This window comes from Amblyomma americanum, chromosome 10 (assembly GCF_052857255.1).
Source record: "Amblyomma americanum isolate KBUSLIRL-KWMA chromosome 10, ASM5285725v1, whole genome shotgun sequence".
NCBI lineage: Eukaryota > Metazoa > Arthropoda > Arachnida > Ixodida > Ixodidae > Amblyomma > Amblyomma americanum.
The window spans coordinates 147,052,425-147,074,272 of record NC_135506.1 but is presented as its reverse complement, the minus strand read 5'-3'; the positions used below and the strand labels follow the sequence as shown (position 1 = coordinate 147,074,272).

Genomic DNA, 21,848 nt, shown 5'->3' with positions numbered 1-21,848 from the left:
TACTGAAAGAAAGATTTTGCGCCTAACACACACCACACACAGAAAGAAGACGACACCACGGGCGCACACTTCAACTGTTTATTGAGGGTGAAGCACTCGACATATATAGGCCACGAAACAAAACACCGCGCATGCGTACAAGGTAACATGAAAAAAAAAAACACTAGCTGATTAGGCGCGATAAAAACTTGCGCTCAGCCTCATAAAGAAAAACCGATGTATCACTAACACAGTTAGGGCCTGCTTACTTGATGTAGAACGCTTCCAGAGTTTCTCGGGATGTCTGACACCTGCCTCTACCCAAAATCCTCGCCTCACGGAACCGTGGGAAGCAATCGGTGCAGGCTCTGCAGTGAACCACAAGTCGCTCACCTTCGTTATTTTTTATATCTAGTGCATGCTCCCTAAGCCGATCATTGACACAACGCCCCGTCTGTCCAATATAGGATTTTCCGCAGGACAGAGGAATTTCATAAACCACATTAGTGGCACACTTCACGAAACGCTGGCCATGTTTCTTCTGGCAGCCAAGCTTTTGCCTATCGCAAGTAATGCGACGGCTTAACTGGGAAAGCTTTTGGGGAGCCGAGAATACCATCGGTACATTATACCGGTTAGCGACTTTTTTCAAGCCGTGCGTGACCTTATGAATGTATGGGAATACTACAGGCCACTCTTTCTTCTTCGGTTCTACCCTGCTTACCCCAGCCTTCAACTTCTTCAAAAGCGTTTCAGCCACAGGGACCAATACCGACTCAGGGAAGCCAGCTGCAACGAGCCTGCTCAATTGGTTGCAAAAACTTGCCTGCATTTCATGCTCACACGACTTCCGGAGCGATGACTCCAGGCAGAGGTTGGCGATGCCTCTTTTTAAAACTTTGGAGTGGGCCGAATTGTACGGCAGGAGCCCTTTCTTCGCACGAGGGGAGTAAGCCCAACAGATGTGCCCATCTGAAAACTTTAGCTGTAAATCTAAAAACTGAAGCGACCCATTATCCGGTAGCTCATAGGTAAAACGTAGCCCTTTTCCTAGGTCTCTAACATCATCTAAAACACTCTAACTGTAGCCTGATTCGTTTCTTCTGTGTCCTGTCTACTCTGCGCTAAAGTCTCTTGCTTGATCATTCACCAACAAGCACAAAAAGCCACGCTTTTAAGCCTTACATCCACTGTTGAGCGTCGTCTGCGACATTTCATCGCGAAGTCAGCATCCGATGGCAGCACAGAAGCGACCTCACAATGCCCTTACGTTAGAAAGGAAGGTGGAGATAATCAACGACTTCGAGAGTGGTTGCTTCACAAAAACAGCGATTGCAACGAACTACGCTGTCCCCAAGAGCAGTCTCACGAGGATACTTCAGGACAAGGATAAGCTGCGGCAGGCTTTCGGGACGTCACGCTTTGGCCCTCAAAGAAAACGACTGCGGGTGGCCAACCACGAAGATCTGGAGAAGTGCCTGGTGGTTTGGCTGCGGAGAGCCCGCAGTGAAAACATTTCGATCAGTGGGCCACTCATTAACGCGCAAGCAGAAGAATTTGTTCTGTAGCTCGGCATCGAAGGTTTCTCGAGCAGCAAAGGGTGGTTGACGAGATTTAAAGGTTGGAATGGCATAGTGTGTCGTGCCGCTTCAGGGGAGGCTGCCACTGCAGACACGACAGCATGCGGGGACTGGCGAGCAAGACGGCTCCCCAAAATCTGCAGAAGTGAGCATTCTGTCTAGTATGGGTGGCGCCATCCAAAGAAAACGGTTACGAGAGCTAAAACAAGTAAACATAAGGTCCTTTTTCACAAGCCAATAAATTGCAGTTCCCACTCATTTCTACGGAATAAGTGGACTATTGACATTTTTTTAAAAATTTCAGTAGTGCTTTGAAAAAATGAAAAAAGTTCACTGCTTACTGCTTTTGTGCGATAAATTTTGTGCCCATAGTGTACCGTTCGCTTTATTATCTAGATTTTGCATTTGAGATCTGCTTCCGCGGAGACTGCCGACTGCACGCACACCTGCCTCATCGGGACCAAGCAGCGCGGAGTGGATTGCGAAATCCTAAACCTTCTCTCTCTAAACAAAACTCCCGATAAACGGAACATATTTTGCCGGTCCCTTGAGGTTCCGTTTAACGAGAGTCCACTGTATATTCAAATCTGCTCCCTTGGGAGGCCATGGCAGCTCCTGGATGCAGAGCTGTTCAAGCAGTTACCAAGCGCAGCATGGCTGAAGCTGCTCACAAAAATAAGTGCCAAACAAGAAAAAAAAAACAACTATCCTATTCTTCAGCAGTTGCCTGCGGGAGCAAGGTTGTGCTAAAAAAGGAGAGAGGGCGGGACAGAAAAATAATTTTTGCTGGGCCTTGACAGTCCGCTGAACCCCCCTAATACTGTAGAATGGGAATGGCCCGGCACTCTCGTTATCGGCACCCAAGCGCCACGCGTTGTCATTCCGGCGCTCCGGTGTTCCGTCATGTGTGCTAATCTTTTTTACTCGCGACTGTACCATCAAGCGCATTAGATATGCTGCACTTTTTAAAGGCGCACACGATCAAAGTATCTGGGATGTTGTCCCACGCTGCAGCTACCCAGTTCGCCATCTGCGACAGCGATGCACGTTTGATGCGGCCCATTGCCGTTAGCATGTGGTCTTCGTCAGTCAACCAGTCCGTGTAATATTTCCGCAGATGATCCTTGAAAGGTTCGTTGATGCAGACATCAAATGGCTGCAACTGGCCCGTCATGCCGCCCGGTATGACAGCGAGCGCAGCCTTCACGTTGTCGGTCAAGTGCCCAGGGTAACAGTCGACGACAAGGAGAGAGTTCTTTGTCAAAAGGGCTCCTGGACGCCGTTGCCACACAAACTTAACCCACTCTTCCACCATCGCACCCGTCATCGACCCGTTCTCATTTGCCCGCACAATGACATTTCTTGGGAAAGTTTCTCGAGCAGGCACTGTCTTCCTTTTAAATATCATATAAGGAGGGAGTTTATGTCCATCAGCTGTGCACCACAGCATCACAGTTGTGCGCTGCTTCTCGTAGCCTGCAGAGCGCACCTTCACCTCCTTGGCACCCTTTTCATTCATGGTGTACGCCATTAGCATATCAAAATACACAGCCGTCTGGTTGGCGTTGCCGATTGCCCAAGGTTGTAGCCTGTCACTTCTCTCTTTCGCAGCACATAGCACTGAAAAGCTATCAGCTTTTCTTTGAAATCGCTTGGCAGCTTCTCGGTGATTGAAGTGCGACGTCGGAGGCGGAAGCCGAAGCGCTTCATGAATTTCTGAAGCCAGCCCCGGATAGCTTTGAAATCCTTTTGCGTTAGGCCTCGCTCCCTCGAAAGTTCCCTAGCTTTCGCTTGGAGCACTTCTGTTGTCACTGGAAGGGCAGCTGCTCTCTGCGTCTGAACAAAGTCGGCCAAAACTGTCTACACTTCTTGGTGACGGTCTTTCTTTGGTCCGCTAAATGCCACCCTCGTTGCGGCGCACGCAAAAAGCTGCTGTCGTTGTCCCCTCCATCGACGGCCGTCTTTCTCGCCGACACCGAAGTCCCGCCCGGCTTGAAGGTTCGATGATGCTTCTACGGCTATCACAACTTTTCGTTTGAAAGCGGCACTGTAGTGGAATCTCCTGCTTGGTGCCATCGCGATAACACCACGCCGCACACCGATACGGCCGACACATCATCATCAGCCTGACTGGACCCACACTGCAGGGCAAAGGCCTCTCCAATTAACCGTGTCCTTTGCCAGCTGCACCCAACCTATGCGTGCAAACTTCCTAATCTCATCCGCCCACCTAACCTTCTGCCGACCCCTGCTACGCTTGCCTTTTTTTGGAATCCACTCAGTTACCTTTAAGGACCAGTGGTTATCTTGCATTCGCAGTACATGCCCAGCCCAAGGCCATTTCTTCCTTTTAATTCGATCAGGTTGTCATATACACGCGTTTGTTCCCTCACCCACTCTGCCCGCTTCCGGTCTCTTAACGTTAAGCCTATTAATTTCCTTTCCATGGCTCGCTGTGTTGTCCTTAGCTTAAGCTAAACCCCTTTCGTTAGCCTCCACGTTTCTGCCTCATAGGTTAGTACCGGTAAGATACAGCTGTTGTACACTTTTCTCTTGAGGGACATTGGTAACTTGCTATTCATGATCTGAAAGAACCTGCCATATACGCTCCACCCCATTCTTATCCTTCTAGTTATTTCCCTCTCATGATCCGGATCAGGTGTCACTACCTGCCCTAAGTAGACGAATTCCTTTACCACTTCCAGCACCTCATTGCTAATTGTGAAGTGCTGTTCCCTCGCTAGACTGTCGAACATTACTTTGGTTTTCTGCATGTTAATTTTTAGATCCACCGTACTGCTCTGTCTGTCTAACTCATTGATCATTATTTGCAGTTCATCTCCCGAGTGACTCAGCAAGGCAATGTCATCAGCAAATCGCAGATTATTTAGGTATTCTCTATTAACTCTTATTCCCAGCTGTCGCGTGTTGACACATCTGTGACATTGCCCACAGGGAAAGGTTCGTACCATGCCAGAAGAACATCATATATAGAATACCAATATCATGCGGAAAACAATACATTGGACAATCGGGAAGATGTGTCAACACGCGACTGTTGGAGCATCACAATGACTGCGACAAAATTAACCACCCGGGAAATCTAGCGCAACATTGCAGCAGGTGTAAGAAGGAGTGCGCACCAATTTTCCACAGGACCACAATTGGAGGAAAACAGAAAGAAAGGATCGAAAGGGAAATAGTCGAAGCATTTTTAATTGAGAAGGCGGAAAATGAAACTTGTGTAAGCACTCCTTCTATTGCACTTACAAAAACTGAGATTGACATGATAAGTGCAGATGCTGTGTCGTGGTGATGGTCATGTGTTTGATGATGGGATGGTTGCTTCTTTCAAAAACTGACGCTGCGTATATAAACGCACCTTCCGTATGGAATAAACAGTTGTTAGTTTGCGCTTGTGCCGTGTGTATGTGTCCTTTCTGTGTCGCTTGTAGCGCATTTGTTCCCAGTAAGGTACTAACGCTTGGCAAAATCTTGTTTTCTCAGGACAAAAAAGGCCATGTGGGAGAAGCTTGCAGACCAAATCAATCGTGAATTTGGCTGCCACCTGACACCACTGCAGGTGGAAAATAAATGGAAAACGATAGAGAGAGCATACAAAAAATCGAAAGTTAAAAATGGCTCCTCTGGACATTCGCGAGCAGCCTGCTTGTATGAAAGGTATGGACAGCAGACATTTCAGTTGTTTGTTGAATTTGAACATTTATTTATTCCACACAAAAAGTGAAAAGGGAGGGTGGAGAAAAACCTGTTTTAACACAGCTTGACAGCGCTCCATCCCCCCAAAGGCAAAGGCAACAGTAACAGCTTGCATATATCCCGTTACAAGATTACAGAAAAAAAGATTAAATACTGCATACAAGACTACAGGTTTCAAAGCCTAGAAGTTTACAAAGGCACCAGGCAAAGGACAATCATTGTCTTTTAGAGGAAAAAAAAAAAGAAATATAAAAAATGAAAGATTCGGACAAATATATGTGGAAGAGAGCCATACATACGCAACGCATCTGTCTAATGCGAAAACACCAATAATTTCAATGAAATGAAAAACTTATCCACATTGATTATTTCATCCTCAGAAGCTATCCTCAGAAGGTGACCTTTGACATTTTTTTTTTTTTTTTGACAGGGAACTCTCCGAGATGCTAGAAAGAGAGCACCACATTACCCCTGTGGCATTGTTTGCACCAGGAAGAATAGTTGCGTAAGTTTACAATTAAACACTCTTTCTTTCTCGGATGAAATATTTTAATATTGTGCCATCTTATTATGTTCACATAATGTTAACTGGCATGTTTTAGTTGTGGCTCTAATTTGCTTGCATGCATATGTGTCTGTCGTGGAGGCCTGTACAGAGAAATCATCTCGACTAATTAATGAATGCTTAATATTCCACAATTCAGATAAATAACACCTTCCTGGATCTGCAATTAGGTCTTCACTTCTCTTTGTAGTGACCTCTCCGGCTCTTAAATATGCTATGTGTGCTGCTCTGCTTGCAGGAATGGCAAGAAACCAAGCTACCCAACAGCAAATTTCTCTGCCACTCCTTTTGCATAGTTATAGCATGGAATGAACAATTTTGTTATGTTGAAATTAATGAAACTTTATTAATGAAAGTAATAGGGAAGAAGAGAACATGTTGCCCAACAATGGGCCTGCTGATGAAGAGGACGAACCCCCTATGCCCTCCCGCAGCACCGAAGCAACGCCAGCTAGGCGACGCAGCCGGCAGGATAAAACCGCAATTGGCACCCTCATAAAGGTGCTGCAAGAAGCGATGACTGAGAAGCGGAAACAGCATGAGGAGAAAATGTGTCTTCTAGAGCGCCTAGTGAAAGCCGTTGAGGCGAAAAATAAATGAACATCGAGTTGAAGTTCACATTGCTCCTATGTGCATTCTTTTTCGGTGCTGGGCTATTAGCTTCCTTCGGCTTTCACATTGTCCTGCATTTGCGTCATTATTACCAGCATCATCATGAGCAGGCAGGTCAGCAAGGTCTGCAATGAAGTCCCTCTCAGAATTACACATGTTACGAAGTACACACGCTCCCATGACTATACGACAACACTGCATGATTGTCTTTGCGTCGACAAGGTATAATCGTCTGAACTTGTTGAATCTTTTCTTCCATGCTGGAAAGCTTGAGCCATTGTCCTTGTGTGGCGTTAAAAGCCAAGGCAGAAGGGGATACGCGGAATCTCCGAGTATATAAGAGTCACCGCATTTGGCCGCAGCTTCCTCAAAGAATGTGCTTTCCCGCAAAACCTGAGCACCGTGTGCTGAACCGGGGCATCCAATAAATACATCCAGAAGCTTGTTTTGGTCGTTGCATACACCTTGAAGTATTATCGAAGGAAATTTCTTCCTATTGATGTATGATGCAGTTGATTCCTCAGGCTTCAGTATTTCGACATGACAGCCATCGATACATCCGACGGTATTGCGGGGACCTTTCTCCCTGCTTTTCGACAGGAAGGCCGTTTTACTGCAGGCTATGTCGGCAGCGCTTGGCCAGCATATTACCTCTTCGCTGATTGAGTGCAGAAAATTTAGCACCCTTTGTGTGCACAGCACAACCGATGACTCGGATACGTCGAATCTATCAGCAACTGAATACATACTTGTTTGAGCTCCAAGGTAGCACAAAGTAATCAGGCAACTTTTCTCTGCTGTGATCTGAGGACGACCCGAAACACACATTTAGGATAAAACGGTGACAGCTGAAACCACTTGCACAAGCCCTCAAATGTTTCACGCAAAAGTCTAAACAGTTTCTTAAATTCAAAGTCGAAGAACTTTGTTGTCACCAGTTCGAAGTAGCCATTCACTCGATGACGCTCGACCCGCGCCACTTTGCACAAGGCAACATAAAGGGTGGTGTTAAATTCGTCATCACTGTCCGAGTCAACGAGCTCCATTGCCGCTGCCACCAGATGCTCCATTTTCCACACTGCAAACAAAAACAACGCTGCGCACATGTCAAAAGCGTGGAGGAATGGCCGCAGCCGCCGCAGCAGACGAAGGCTTGCACACTCCTGCACTTTCACACTCGATTTGGCCGCTACACTGAGAGTGCTAGTGTCTAGCTACACTTACACTTTCAGAACAAGCGCTACACTTACACGAAACTTTAGTGAACCAGTGTAGAAAGTGTAGCCAAATCGAGGACACCTATGTTTGGAGTCAACTTTTGTTTTTCTTGACATCAAGGAAACGACATGGGGGGTTGACATAGATGCAGCAATATATGATAAGGGGAGACGCGGGTCGAAAAATCGGCATTATTTTGAAAATTTTCAATTTTCTGTTTTCGCTTGTTTTATCATCTTTGAACATCCTACTTTCATGCAGCAAAATATGAAAGTAAGATTTGTACAAGAAGTTAGTTAAAAACGTGTCTAAATGACCCGCGGTAACCGAAAAAGTCGCGCGTGCTGCCCAATTTCGGCCATCTTTGAGCTGCCGCCGCTCATGGCAGCGGCGCCGGCCGCCATTGCGGCCACTTGCAAAAATTAGGCTAAGCCTTCTTCTTTCGACTGGCACCTCCGTCAGTTTCGTATTCTCACGAGAAAATATAAAGAAAACGCTTTTTTCCCGCGTCTGCGGAGCGCTCCTGTTGTCACGTGACACGAACCCGAGGCCGCCATTGGCTGTCGCCGTGTAGTGGAGCCACCCCCGCACTTTCGTATCCGCTCGCGTTGCATCGCCTAGCACGGCTACCGAGCATTTGTTTGCATTATCGGAAGTTTTCGACGATGGACAACGAGAAGAAGCGTAACTTTCGCCTCCGCAAGAGCCGGACTGCGCGCCCGTACAAGGGTAAGCGCAAGCAAAAGCGAAGGAGAGCCACGAACGCGACAGAAGCTGCAAGCCCCCTACGCCAGCAGAATGGACAGGACGGCAGCATGTTGTCATCCAGCGCTGCTGAGTCAAGGCCGTCTGATTTTATCAGTGACGCTTTTGACTTCGTGAGCGCATCGGAAAAAAAGTTGGCAGCGTTCCAGGATGAGGAGGCAGGCGAGAGCAGAACCGGTGCAAGCGTCCTTATATGCGATGTTGAAGCGCTGACAAGGCTTGTTAGCGGTGCCATGTGCGGGACGTGCCTACTCGTGGTGGTTGACGTCAAAAACAAGCGGAAAGGCCTTGCTTCTTTCCTGGAGCTACGGTGTGCAAATGAAGCATGCCCGGCAGCAGCAATTTCTGCTGTGTATACGTCGCGACGCACTGACACAGACAGCCGTGAAGGCAGCGACGCAGAGCGCTGCAGTGGAAGCCCCCGCGATAGTTTCGCTACCAACGTGAAAGTGGTGCTCGCTGCGCGTTCTATAGGCGTCGGGCACAATCAGCTGACGAGGTTTTGCGGCGTTCTTGGCCTACAGAAGCCACTTCACCATAAGACATTCCAAAACATAGCGAAGAAAATACACATCGCCGCCACCAAAGCAGCCGCCGCCAATCTTGCAGAAGCAAGACGGATAACTGCATTGAAGACTGCTCAGACTGACGTTGCGGTCATGTTTGATGGAACCTGGCAGAAGCGTGGGCACAAGAGCCACAATGGTGTTGGCACTGCCATTTCTGTGGACACTGGCCTTTGCCTAGACTTCGAAGTGCTGACCAACTACTGCCACGGCTGTAGCAGCCACAAAGCACTTGGTGACGAAGAGGATGAAGTATGGAAGGCCTTTCATTCTCCTGTGTGTGAAAAAAATGTTGAGTGCCCATCGCATGCAATGGAAACAGAAGCAGCACTACGCATCCGGAGCAGGACGCAGTCCTACAACATTCGGTTCACCACATTTCTTAGTGATGGTGACAGCAAGGCATATGCTGCAGTTTCTGACGCACAGGTTTATGGGCCGACGGCAGTGACCAAAGAAGACTGCACAAACCACGTTTCTAAACGTCTTGGCACTGCACTAAGGAAGTTGAAGACACCACTGCCACGTGGGCAGAAACTTGGTGAGAAGGCCATCCAGAAATTGCAAAACTATTATCAGATTGCAATAACAAGCAACCGGGGCAGTGTAAGAGGCATGTACTGTGCAATCTGGGCGTCCTACCTCCATTCGTGCTCCAGCAATGGTGCAAGCAGCCACAGGTTTTGCCCTGATGGGAATGAGTCTTGGTGCAGGCAGAAGAGAGCCCAAGCTCTGGGAGAACCAGCTCCGGACCACACCCCCCTCCTAACCAAAGCCCAAGAAAAAGCAGTGCTGCCAATATACAAACGCTTGACAGACTCGAAACTGCTTACCCACTGTTTGCGAGGGAAGACTCAGAACGCTGCTGAATCCCTCAACAGCAAGATTTGGATGCTGTGTCCAAAGAGCCGATTCGCATCACGGACTTCAGTGGAGACAGCCACTGCCATTGGAGTCCTGTGGTTCAACAGGGGCCACTCCAGCTTCGAAAAGGTGCTAGAAGAACTGGGAATCCTCCCTTCTCAGCAGCTGGTCAGACTCAGCTTGGAAAGTGACCAGAGCAGAGTTAAAAAGATGTCTGCCAAGCTGACTGCTGAAGCAAAGTCTCATCGCCGCAGCCAAGTGAAGCGAGCACGCACTGAGGACTCCGTTCGCAAGAACCGTGAGGGCCAAACATATGCTGCAGGAGAGTTCTAATCTTGTGGGCTAGTGGCCAACATGTTAAACTATACTGCCACCAAGTTTTATGTGATTTGAGACAAAATTTTGGCCTCCAACATACAAATGAACTTTCAATTGAGTTTTTCTCAAATTGGGGTTTTTGCCCGTTTTTAAAGTTTGTGCACACAATTTTTTCCTCTTGTACTTCATGGATCACAATGAAATTTTGCCACAGATGTTCCTTGGGGTGCATAGAGTGTGGAAATCTAGTTTATATAATTAGGCTTACCATATTTTTATTAGAGCATCATACCAACAGACTGAAGTACAAAAGAAAATGACACCCTAATTTTCATGAATTTTTTGGCTGAAAAAGATGCAGACAAATATAATTTCATCTAGATTTCAACATTCTGCAGCTTGTAATAACTACCCAGGATGTTTTAAAATTCTCTGTAATAATGATTACTAATAAATATTGTGTGCACAAAAAAGGAGCTAATTATACATTTCATTGAGAATAAAAATTGAACTTCTATAGTTATCAAAAAACTGATTACATATTTAAAAACAGAAGCTCAATTTATGCCAGCTGTGCAAATTTCAGCCCTCTAACTTCATAATTAAAAAAAAAGTTTTTTCGAGGAGCCTCTCCCCTTAATTGCAAAGTTTGCCCTGTAAAGGTAGCGTGTTCCTGCAACAAAAATTTAAAGAGTGTTAGCTCTTACCACATTTCGAGATTTTGGGGGGTTTGCTACCACCCTGAGATCACAGCGCCATTTGTGACAGCAATTACTCATCACGTTTTGATATTTCGTGGGGTCTGCTACCACCCTGAGATCAAAGCGCCATCTGTGGCAGCAACTAGAAAACAGCACATGTCACAATGAGACTTGTAGCGCCACCTAATACAGCATTGTAGAAAGAACCACCTGCCGCATGCCAATGATGACGTCACTGTCCAATATGGTGGGACGAAATGGCGGCATAGTTTCGGTTTCTCGAATCTAATATGGCGCCTTGAAACTGCGCAAAAGTGGCCATTAACATTGGGTGTGCCCCCCTCCCCAGTATGACATCAGGGGACGAAATGGTGGCATAGTTTCGGTTTCTCAAATCCAAGATGGCAGCCATTAAAATTGGTTGTGCCAAAACCAACCAAACCTACCTAGCGCCAAAACCACGCAAACCACAAGGACGAACGACGGCGAGACACAAGCCCTTACTTTTCCGAACCGCTCAGGGTTTTCTTCACTGGCCACGCTCAATGCGGAAAGACGTCCATTTTACACGTGGCCAATAAAGCTAACGCTTGCTACTTTAACGTCTTCCAGACGGTGGTGGCCTTTTTTGCCTTGATCTCATTTTTAATATATACCCGATCGATAAGCATATTTTTGCAGTCCCAATGACTTTGTGTGTTGTGTTGGGTTTTATGGCACATAGGCAACTGAGGCCAACATGCACCAAGAACAAGGTATAGGAAAAGTCTTTTGTTGAATATTATAGAAATGTAAGAATCATCCCTGGTGTAGAGGCCCTCAAACTTAATACTACCTAGTGAACACATACACAAATTCTAGAAATGGCTGCTAGTAAAAGCTTTAAAGAGGGCTGGGTAACCTCAGTAGTTTTCTTTGGCTGCGCAAGGATATAGAGGCTCCTAAGCAATCAAAACAAAATCCTCAGCCTTCTTCTCAGGCATGAGAAAGTGGCTGAGGTGTACTAAAATTCAAACACACCAGTGGGTAAAAAGTTTAGTCTCTTGAACTAAAGCGGCTGTTTGGGCTTGTTGGTCAGTGAACATGGTAAATGAATGCAGCGCGAAAAACCAAGGACGAACAGAAGTGGACAGGACAGGGCGCTGACTACCAACACATTTATTCAGAAAGATGATCAGCTTATATAACGCAGTCCAACACTTACGTGACCAGGAAAATAGCAAACGCGTTCAACTATCTAATACAAAAAAAAACAAAACGAAGTACACAATATCGACGTTGGTCGTAGCTCGGGTGTGAGCAGCGACAATTTCCTTCGCCTTCTTCAGTTCTACCTTGAATCTACTGTTGTTCAGTACAGCGGTCAGTACTTCGTGCAAAAGAATGGCGTATGCATCGGGTCATCAATCGCGCCAGTCCTGTGTGATATCTACCTGGCGGCAGCCGATAAGCGCATTAGCCAGGTTCTCCCGGGTGATGTGGTCCATTCGGTCTTCCGGTACGTGGATGATTTTATGATCGTCCTCAGAAGTTGCCCACCTGGTTCTGTGCAGCGTGTCATTCTTAAAATTGTCGCCCTTTTCAAATCCCATTTTGGGGGACTGAACTTTACCTATGAACCGCCGAGAGGCAAGGATGTTCAGTTTTTGGACGTACTTTTTAGTTTTGAACAAACTCACCTCTGTTGGACGTACAACCCTCGCTCTAAGAAAGGTCTTCTTCCGCATGACAGTGCTCACTCGAAATTGATCAAGCGAGGCATTGTTTCTTCTGCCGTCCAGGCAGCGCTCACAAAAAGCTGTCCCCATACGATGCAGAGCAGTGTTAACAACCAAGTCCAATGTCTTTACAGTGCTGGCTACTCACCAACACTAGTGAGTAGCGTTTTAGAGACTCTTCTCCAGAAATTGAAAGTGCAAGGCAAAGATGCAGGCAAGCTAGAACAGGCTAAACGACCTCCCTTGGCCGTCATCCCGTATCTTCACAAGCTGTCTCACAATTTAAAGAAGGTTGCTAAAAGAAACAACGTAAACCTTGTCTTCTCAGCCCCGTGCAAATTGTCACGAGTGTGTACACTGCTGACAAAGCAAAAGAAAAAGGTTTGCCCTATTAGACATGTAGAACCACTCACACACTGTGCTACATGTGTCATTTACGAGATTCCCTTGAAGGGTGGACGCGTGTATATTGGGCAAACCGGCAGGTGTCTCAACGAGAGATTGTTTGAACACCGCCGGAGGGTCCGTAACAAAAGCGGCGGGCACCTGGACGACCATTGCAAGTCTTGCAATGGGTGCGAACCATGTTACACGCGCACGGTTGTCAGAGCACGGGCGCGGACAGAAATTGAAAGGGTCATCATTGAGGCAAGGATGATAGCCAAAGCTGGAGACAAGTGCGTCAGCACGCCTTCTATTTTACTTACAGACAAGGAGTCCAGTTTTCTAGGCCCACTATAAACACATATTTTTTTTTTAATCATGTCTGCTTTTAATTCTTGTTCTAGAGAACTTTCAACTTTTTTGACTCAGTTTGACTGTGAACGGTTGACTCAGCTTTTGCGTTGCGTTTTGTATTGTTTTGTTATGCGTTTGGCCCCGACCCTGCTTTTAGCTTCGACTCTTACTTAGTGTTCGGTGACAATATTGTTATTTTCGTTTTCGTTTTGCCTACTGCTGCATTGGCGGCAAAGGTCGCTGACTGATCATTTTCCATGCATGCACCTTACGGTTCGTCGTGGTCCTCTCGGTTTTATCGGTTCTTGGCACACTTTGCGTTACCTAGATATGTATCACTTTGATATTGTGTACTTCGTTTTGTTTTTTTTTCTGTATTAGATAGTTGAATGCGTTTGCTATTTTCCTGGTCACGTGGGTGTTGGACTGCGTTATATAAGCTGATCATCTTTCTGAATAAATGTGTTGGTAGTCAGCGCCCTGTCCTGTCCACTTCTGTTCGTCCTTGTTTTTTTGCGCTGCATTCTTTTACCATGTTAGTCTCTTGAGAAATCTCGTTTCGTTACGAAAGCTAAAAACACGATATATCAACAATTTGCATCATCTCCTAAAAGCAGTGCGGGATGAAAAGGAATGTATTCATTACAAAACTGAATAAACCACTTTTTCCTTTTGTTTTTCCAGTTTCGCACAAGAAATTAAAATGTGGTTAATCGTAACTTCACGTCCGCATTTTTTGCACACAGGTTGATCTTGTAGAGGTTGAGGTTGTTGTTTTGTCAGCAGGAAATTGTGTGTGAGGGGCTTGTGTCCTATACGAAGACGGCAGATCACTTCCTTAAAACGTCCTGGTGGGTGCAGGACTTCCATTCACTTATAACTGGTTTTACATTGTATAGTTTGTTTTTTACTTCGATGTCCCACGCAGACTGCCATTTCTGTCCTATGTTACGATGTATTAAGTTAATGCAATCTTTTAATGGAATATTTACTTTATTGATTTGCTTGTCACGTGCTTGAGCAGCGCAGAAGTCTGCTCTCTCGTTGCCTCTAATTCCGATATGACTCGGTACCCAGCAGAGTTTAAGGCTTTGTCCTTCAGCTGTGGCTATTACTATGTTGTGTATGATATCACAAAGTATAGGAATGACTGCATTTCTAGAGTGGAGAGCTGTAAGTAAACTTAGGGAGTCTGTGTAAATACCGTATTTAATCGAATGTAATGCGAGTTTTTTTACCGAAAGTAGAAAGGAAATGTCACCCCCCGCGCTACAATCAAATACTAGGTTTAAAAACGCTATGAAGAGCACCAAACACACACTATTAAAATCATTTGATGTGCCAAACGTGTGCGTTGGCATGACAACTCGCCGTTCAACCAGTACGCGAACCACAGGTCACAACTACTAGGACAAAGCGGCAACCTAATCGCAAACGAAAAAAAAAAAAAACGACACCAGTAAGAACAAGCTAACAAGAATCGACGCCAGCTAGAGTCACTGGCGCGATGAGAGGGCGCCACCTCTTGACGAATGCTCGCAACATGTAGCGAGGTTGTGTGGCCTCCGTGACCGCAAAATGAAACAGCCATCTCGGAGGCACCGAGCGCTCGCAATTGCTGCTAAGACGCCAGCAAAGGAGCGAGCGATCCCACCGCCATCTGTCTATTAATCCTTGCAACTGATGCAAAAACATGGCCACGTGACTAACAGGCAGCAGGGCATGGAGCAGCGCACTTTGTTCGCTTTTTCTCGTGTTTGGTGCCAGTGCGTGCAGTTGTGCGTTCCATGCTTCGAGTCTTAGGCCTATCCCCATCAAACGGTCGAGTTGTCTTCAAGCGGAATGGCGTGCTCACGTGCTCAGCATACAGCTGGCTTCAAGCGCAACACTATTCTGCTTGCTGAGAAAGTGGGAAATTAAACGGCTGCAAGATGTCTGGATGTCAACGAATCGACGATCAGGGGATGGAGGAAACATCACGAGGAATTGTTTAACTGCAACAGCCTGCGAAAAGGCTTTCGGGGGCCCAAGCAAGGCCGCTTCCTGGAGTTGGAGCGTCGCCTTGCAGAGTTCATTAGCGAGCAACGTTTCCGACTACTTGGAGTAAGCATTGAAATGCTTCAGTGCAAAGCACAGGAGCTTGCGCGGGACACTGGTTTGACCCAAAACCAGTTTAAGGCATCATGAGGCTGGGTGCAGAAGTTTATGCGAAGGGCCGGGTTCTCCCTTCATCGCACGACTTCTATTTGCCAGAAGCTGCCCGGGGGCTTCGAATCAAAACTTCGAGAGTTCCAGCGCTACGTCATCGATCTTCGTCGCTCTACCAACATGCCACTTGGACATATCGGCAATGTCGACCAGACCACCGTGTATCTGGACATGCCTATGTCCAGAACAGTGCGCAAGCCTGGTGAGCATGAAGTTCGCCTTAGAAGCACAGGCAACGAAAAAAATCGGATTACCGTTATGCTTGCATGTTTGGCTGACGGCTGCAAGCTCTCTCCATTCATAATTTTTCGCTGGAAGGCGATCCCGAAGGAAACTATCCCGAAAGACGTTATCGTGCGATGTCACGAAAAAGGTTGGATGGACTCTAATCTTGTCATAGATTGGATTCAAAGTGTGTGGACCGAAGGCCAGGCGCATTGCTGCACCCGGAAGCAATATTGGTTCTGAACTCTTTCTGAGGTCACTTGACACCCGGCGTCAAACAAAAGCTACAGCGCGGCCGAATGCACCTCATTGTTATACCGGGTGGCATGACCTCCATTCTCCAGCCTCTGGACGTTTGCATAAACAAGCCCTTCAAGGATCGCTTGCGACAATTATACTGGGAGTGGATTGAAAGCGGATCAACAACAACACCTGCAGGTAGGCTGAAATGCCCAAACGCGTCTACCGTTGCCCACTGGGTTTCAGCAGCCTGGCTGCTGAAACCGGGCTGCCTCATGATTTGGGCTTACGCGCATTTAAATAATGCTCAGCTTCAAATGCTCTAGACGGAAGCGAGGACGACCTGATGTGGGAGGCAGCTAGTGACAAAGAAGAGTCAAGCTGTGATGACAGTGAGGATGAGGGTGTATAGAAATACCTGCTTGGCTTGTATTTCAATAAAGTTGTCTTTGATCCTCAGAACTGTGCGATGTCGGTTTCTCGCGTCACACTCGGGTTCTTTCTTTCGTTTTTTTTTTGTCGCAAGCCCGAAGTCTACCCTCGCGTTACGATCGTGGTCGCGTTACATTTCAGTAAGTACGGTAATACTGCTTGTGAGGTTCTCTTTTACTATTTGTTCAATGTCTACAGACACGGCAAAACATTCGGCAGTGAAGATTGATGCACGCTGTGGTAGCCTAACTACATGATTGCAATTCCCTTGTACAACTGCACTTCCAATGTAAGAATCTGTTTTTGAGCCATCTGTATAAAAAGCTGTGCAAGTACTGTATTTTTTCTGGAGTGCAAAAAATTGTTGTATTATATGCTGTGGTGGAGTTTGTTTTTTGCTGAAATGTGTAAGAGTGAGATCACAAATTTCCGGAAAATTGTACCATGGCAATGTCAGGCAATGTGTCCAGTACGCCGAGATTTTGGCACATCTCTTCAAAACACAAGAGCTGTGGCCTGGTACTTTGCGGTTTGTTGTTAAACAGTATTCTGGATGGGCACTTTTTGACTATTTGGTGACAGATGTGTTTAGGTAGTGAACGGATCTTTAGAATGTAGCAACACGTGAGCATCGTTTTTCTGTCTGTAAGTGATGGTTTGTTCGTTTCTACATACAGACTGTTCACGGGCGACGTCCTGTATGCACCAGTGGAAAGACGCAAGCCTAAATTATGTACTGAATCTAGCCTTTTAAGGTACGATGGCCTCGCTGATCCATACACTATACATCCGTAGTCCAGGGTGGCACGTACTACAGAGCGGTAAATTTGTAAGAGACCCGTCCTATCGGCTCCCCAGTGTTTTCTCGACAGCACTTTGAGTATGTTAGGGATTGAGAAGCTTTCTTTTTCAACGCATTTATGTGAGGTAGGAAAGTGAGCTTTCTGTCAAATGTTATACCAAGAAATTTATGCTCATTTTTCACTGGTAACTCTATTTCATTCAGGTGTACGGTGGGATTTGTATGCATGCCTCGTCTGAGTGAGAACAGAATTGCCACCGATTTCTGAGGGAACAACCGGAAACCATTTCTGTCCGCCCATGTTGCCAATTTATTATTATTTGTATTTGTCTTTCACATATTGATACACTGGAGGATGTACAAGCTATTTAAAGGTCGCCCACATAGACTGAGTACATAACGGACCTTGGGATTATTTTCGTAAGAGAGTTCATTTTCACAACAAAGAGAGTTGTGCTTAAAATACACCCCTGAGGTACTCCGTTTTCCTGAATGAAATTCCTCGAAAGGGCTGCACCCAGGAGGACATGAAATGAACGGTTAGATAAGAAGTCTTTTAGGCAGTTAAACATTCTTCCTCGGATGCCAAGATCGGCAAGGTCTTGAAGAATCCCGAACTGCCAGGCCGTATCGTATGCCCTTTCTAAATCGAAAAACACAGCGAGACAGTGTTGCTTATGAACGAAAGCTTCTCGAACAGTATTTTCAAGACGGACTAGGTGATCTGACGTGCAGCATCCCTTTTTAAAACCACACTGATGAGCATAAAGGAGTTCACAGGATTGAAGGACAAACGTTAATCGTATATTAAGGACACTTTCAAAGGATTTTGTGAGGCAACTGGTCAGGGCTATGGGTCTATAACTGCTAGGAGAGGTTGGGGGTTTTTCAGGTTTAAGGAACGGTACAATAATAGCTTTTTTCCAGGCTTCAGGTATTTTCCCAAAACCCATACTTTGTTAAAGAATCTTAAAAGTTTCTCTACAGAAGGCATGGAAAGATGGGCAAGCGTTTCATAGTGTATTTGGTCGGGTCCTGGAGCAGTTTTCTTACCGGAAGACAGTACAGTGTTGATTTCTTGGAGTGTAATAAGACCATTGCATTTTTCATTAGCAGCTCTACTTGTTGGGAGCCTTTGTTTTTTGGCTATATTTCTGTGTTTTAGAAATGACTGCGTATAGTGTGATCAACTGGAAACTACAGCAAAGTGCTCCCCCAATATGTCTGCCTGTTCCCCTAAAATCGTTTGTGTGCCAGGTGTTGTGAAAAGACGAATTGTGAAAGGTGAGCAGCGGCCATTTAATTTTTGAACTTGCGCCCACATTTTTTTTTTGATGTGGTTGAGCTGTTTATAGAAGAGACATAAGTTTGCCATAATGTAATCTCGGCCTAGCACCAGATATCCCTCACATGTGCTCTCACCCTTTTGAAAAAAAATAAGGTTCTCATGCGTTGGGTATCTGCGAAAGACTCCCCAAGCTTTATTCTGCAGTGTTTTTGCCTCCTTACATTCTCGTGTGTACCAAACTTTGTAATTCTGGTGCACCACTCCTGTGGATTTTGGAATTGATACATGTGCAGCAGAAAGAATGCATGTTGTGAACATGTCATTTATCTCATCTATGCTGTGGTTTTCTAAAATTATATCCTGTAAACTGGCTTTTATTTTAAACAATGCCCAATCAGCTAAATGTAGTTTCCAACGACGCGGTTTTGTTGGAATAGCTGGTGGCGAGGATGACAGACCTATTATAACAGGGAGATGATCACTTCCATGCGGATTATCTAAAACACTCCAGTTAAAATCACTAGGAACTAGGGGTGTGCAAATATTGAAATTTTCGAATACAAATCGAATACGAATATGAAGAAAAAATGTCTTCGAAAAAATATCAGAAAATGTTGAGCAAGCAAACATTGATTTTTTTCAAAATAGTGTACGGTATTTGCAACTACAATAAACAAAACTAGACTGCCTCAGTACCATATAAAAAAACATGATGTGCACAGAAATGTATACTACTTGATTAGGCAGCATAACAGTATCCAAACTATAATGCGGTCATGCAAAACAAAATCCATAAAATGACAAGACTGGCAACAAAAAAATAACATTATGACTATTAAACCTCAATCATTCGGAGTTCAAGGGACCGGAAGAAATTACCGGTTCATCCGAAGGCCTCTGTTAATAAAACTGACCCCCCCCCCCCCCCCACTCCCTAAAAAAAAATGCTGCCGAATATGCTGAAGATGCAGTAAGGCCTTATGAAGCGGCTCAATTGCGCTAACATCTGTAAGCCCGTGACGAGCCACCCGTTTTGGAGTGCTGGAAGAACAACACAAATGCAAGCAAGGGGCCGGGGAACACACACTGGCGTCAGAGCGGCGAGGTGGTTTCTAAAAAGGAAAAAGAAATAAGCCACGCGGAGCTGGGATTGGACTATCGGCGAATGCGCGGGTCGACATCTGAAGTTTCCGTAGGGCAGCGGTGAAGCTCAGAAACCGAAACTACGCAGCCAGGCTATCTTTTTTTTCCCTAGCAACAGAGGCCTTCCGATTGTTGCCACGCCTGCCGTTAAGCCCGCTAAAGAGGTGTGCAGGTTACAATGCACCATGCAATAGGCGGGATTTTAACAGGATCGCTTGCCCTATTGTGACTATTTGACGCGCTCCTTTAGGAGGCTCCGGCGGCATTCCGCAAGTAGGCTTTCCCGCATAGCTAGTTTACAAAACGACATGGCGGAAGTCACGCTCGGAGAGTTATGAAGGTGACAGGACACATTCTTTGGATGTGGGCTTTAAATATGTAACGTATTTCAGAAGGATAAAAAAAAAAGTACGATTTCACAATGCAATTGCTCGAAGCAGGCCGTCAGCCATCTTGTTCGCAGCACGGGCGATATGTGGGAAAGCCCACTTGGGAAAATTCTCACGTGGTGAAGCCTTGCGGCGTCGGGATGCGGTCGGTCCGCGTGATAAACGGAGGAGGCGGATAGGACCTCTGTAATGTTTTCCTGGAATTTTTAACTCGATTATGGGCTAATGTTCCCAGATAATGCAGTTTTGCCACGGTCGAATTTATGATAATTAATTTTTCATCTGGGTATTCTACAAGGCAGAGACACAGTTCCAAAATAACCGCCTTTAGCACCCACCCTGCTAAAATCCCCAGAGGGGATTGCAGTATTGATAAATAAATAAAAAATGAAAGTATGCGCAGTATACGATCGCTGGCGAGTATTCTGAAGAAAGTATAACAGTATAATTCTTAAGAAAGTTATTGTTTTGAGGCCCTAAATTTGTCTCTTGCAGACAATGCAACAGGAGCGTGTGCTCCTAGGATATCTTTTATGTCACTGTAATTATTCATAAGTCCTCTACAGTTCCATTGCATTATAAAAGCCATCTTAATTTGTTTTCCTATGTAGTTAAAAACTAGATCAAGTTATTTATGACCCCTTGATTCGGGCAATGTCTTTTTTTGACCGATCCAGAGAGCTCTGCCCACCACCCAATGTGGATGGCACGGGGCTGCCCTGGGCCGTGTCCATCGCCTCTGCAGAGGCACTAGACGACCGTGCAGAGGGCACGTGGACACGTGGACGTTAGAGTTCGACCTGTGGGAGGAGGTCTTGGGGGCCACGGACACGGGGGTCTGCGAGGCCTCTTTTTGGGTTGACGGGGTAGTGTTACCTACTCCACCTGGGGGCGCGGATGGCCCCGCCACAGGCTCACTGCAAGTGGCCTGGGCAGGTGCCGAAGCCTGTTGTGGTGCGCCGCGCCTACGCACCCCATTAGCGAAGTTTGTTTTTGCTGTCAAGGAGAATGTGCTTGTTTGTGTGCAATGCCTTCTTGCTTCTTTGAAAGAAATGTTTTCAGTAGTTTTGAGTGTGATTATTGCTTTTTCTTTCTTCTAGGACGGACACGCCCTGGAGTATGCAGCATGGTCTCCCTCACAATTTGCGCAGCGTGGGGCGCCGTCGCAGTCATCAGAAGAGTGTTTTGAAGCACATTATGCGCAAGTTTTACGACCGCGGCAACTCACTGAACTGTGGCCGAACCTTTGGCAGTTAAAGCATTGTCGAGGGTTAGGAATGTAGGGTCTCGCACTTATTTTTAGATAACCCACTTCATAGGGTAGAATGTTGGGCCAACTGGTGTAGCGACATATTTAAAAAGCTTTGCGCAGAATAACACAGGACGGGAGGGAGAAACACGCACACACATACGAGCGCAAACTTGCAACTGTATTTTCAGAAATGATACACTGCCTTAAGAAGCAGAAAGGGTGCGAGCGTACAAAATCCAGATCATCATATTTGCGCTCGTGCGTGCGTGCGTGCATGTTTCTCCCTCCCGTCGTGTGTTATTCTGCGCAAAGTTTATTAAATATAACCCACTTCAATTGAGTCTGGGAGAGTACTATGTGCAAATGTCAAGACTATGTGCTTTGTTGGGATTTCTTTGCTCTCTTTTCTTATTTTTATCCTGTGGACATCAATGTCGTTTTGTTCAGCAAGCCCTTCTTTGATTACTTGTTCAGTGGGGTGGAGAAAATCATTCTCTGAAATTACACCATGGACTGTATTGAGCG

The 21,848-nt window shown here is 46.0% G+C and overlaps 1 protein-coding gene and 1 pseudogene across 8 annotated transcripts in view; one reads left to right on the top strand and one right to left on the bottom strand.

The window, feature by feature from the left end:
• Positions 1-21,848, bottom strand: part of LOC144107892 (nuclear respiratory factor 1-like) — a 135,032-nt gene that overhangs the window by 15,884 nt on the left and 97,300 nt on the right. The gene's annotated exons all lie outside the window — the stretch shown is intronic.
• Positions 5,351-10,171, top strand: LOC144108874 (uncharacterized; annotated as a pseudogene). Its single transcript, XR_013309533.1, has one exon. The product of XR_013309533.1 is annotated as an uncharacterized LOC144108874 (transcript).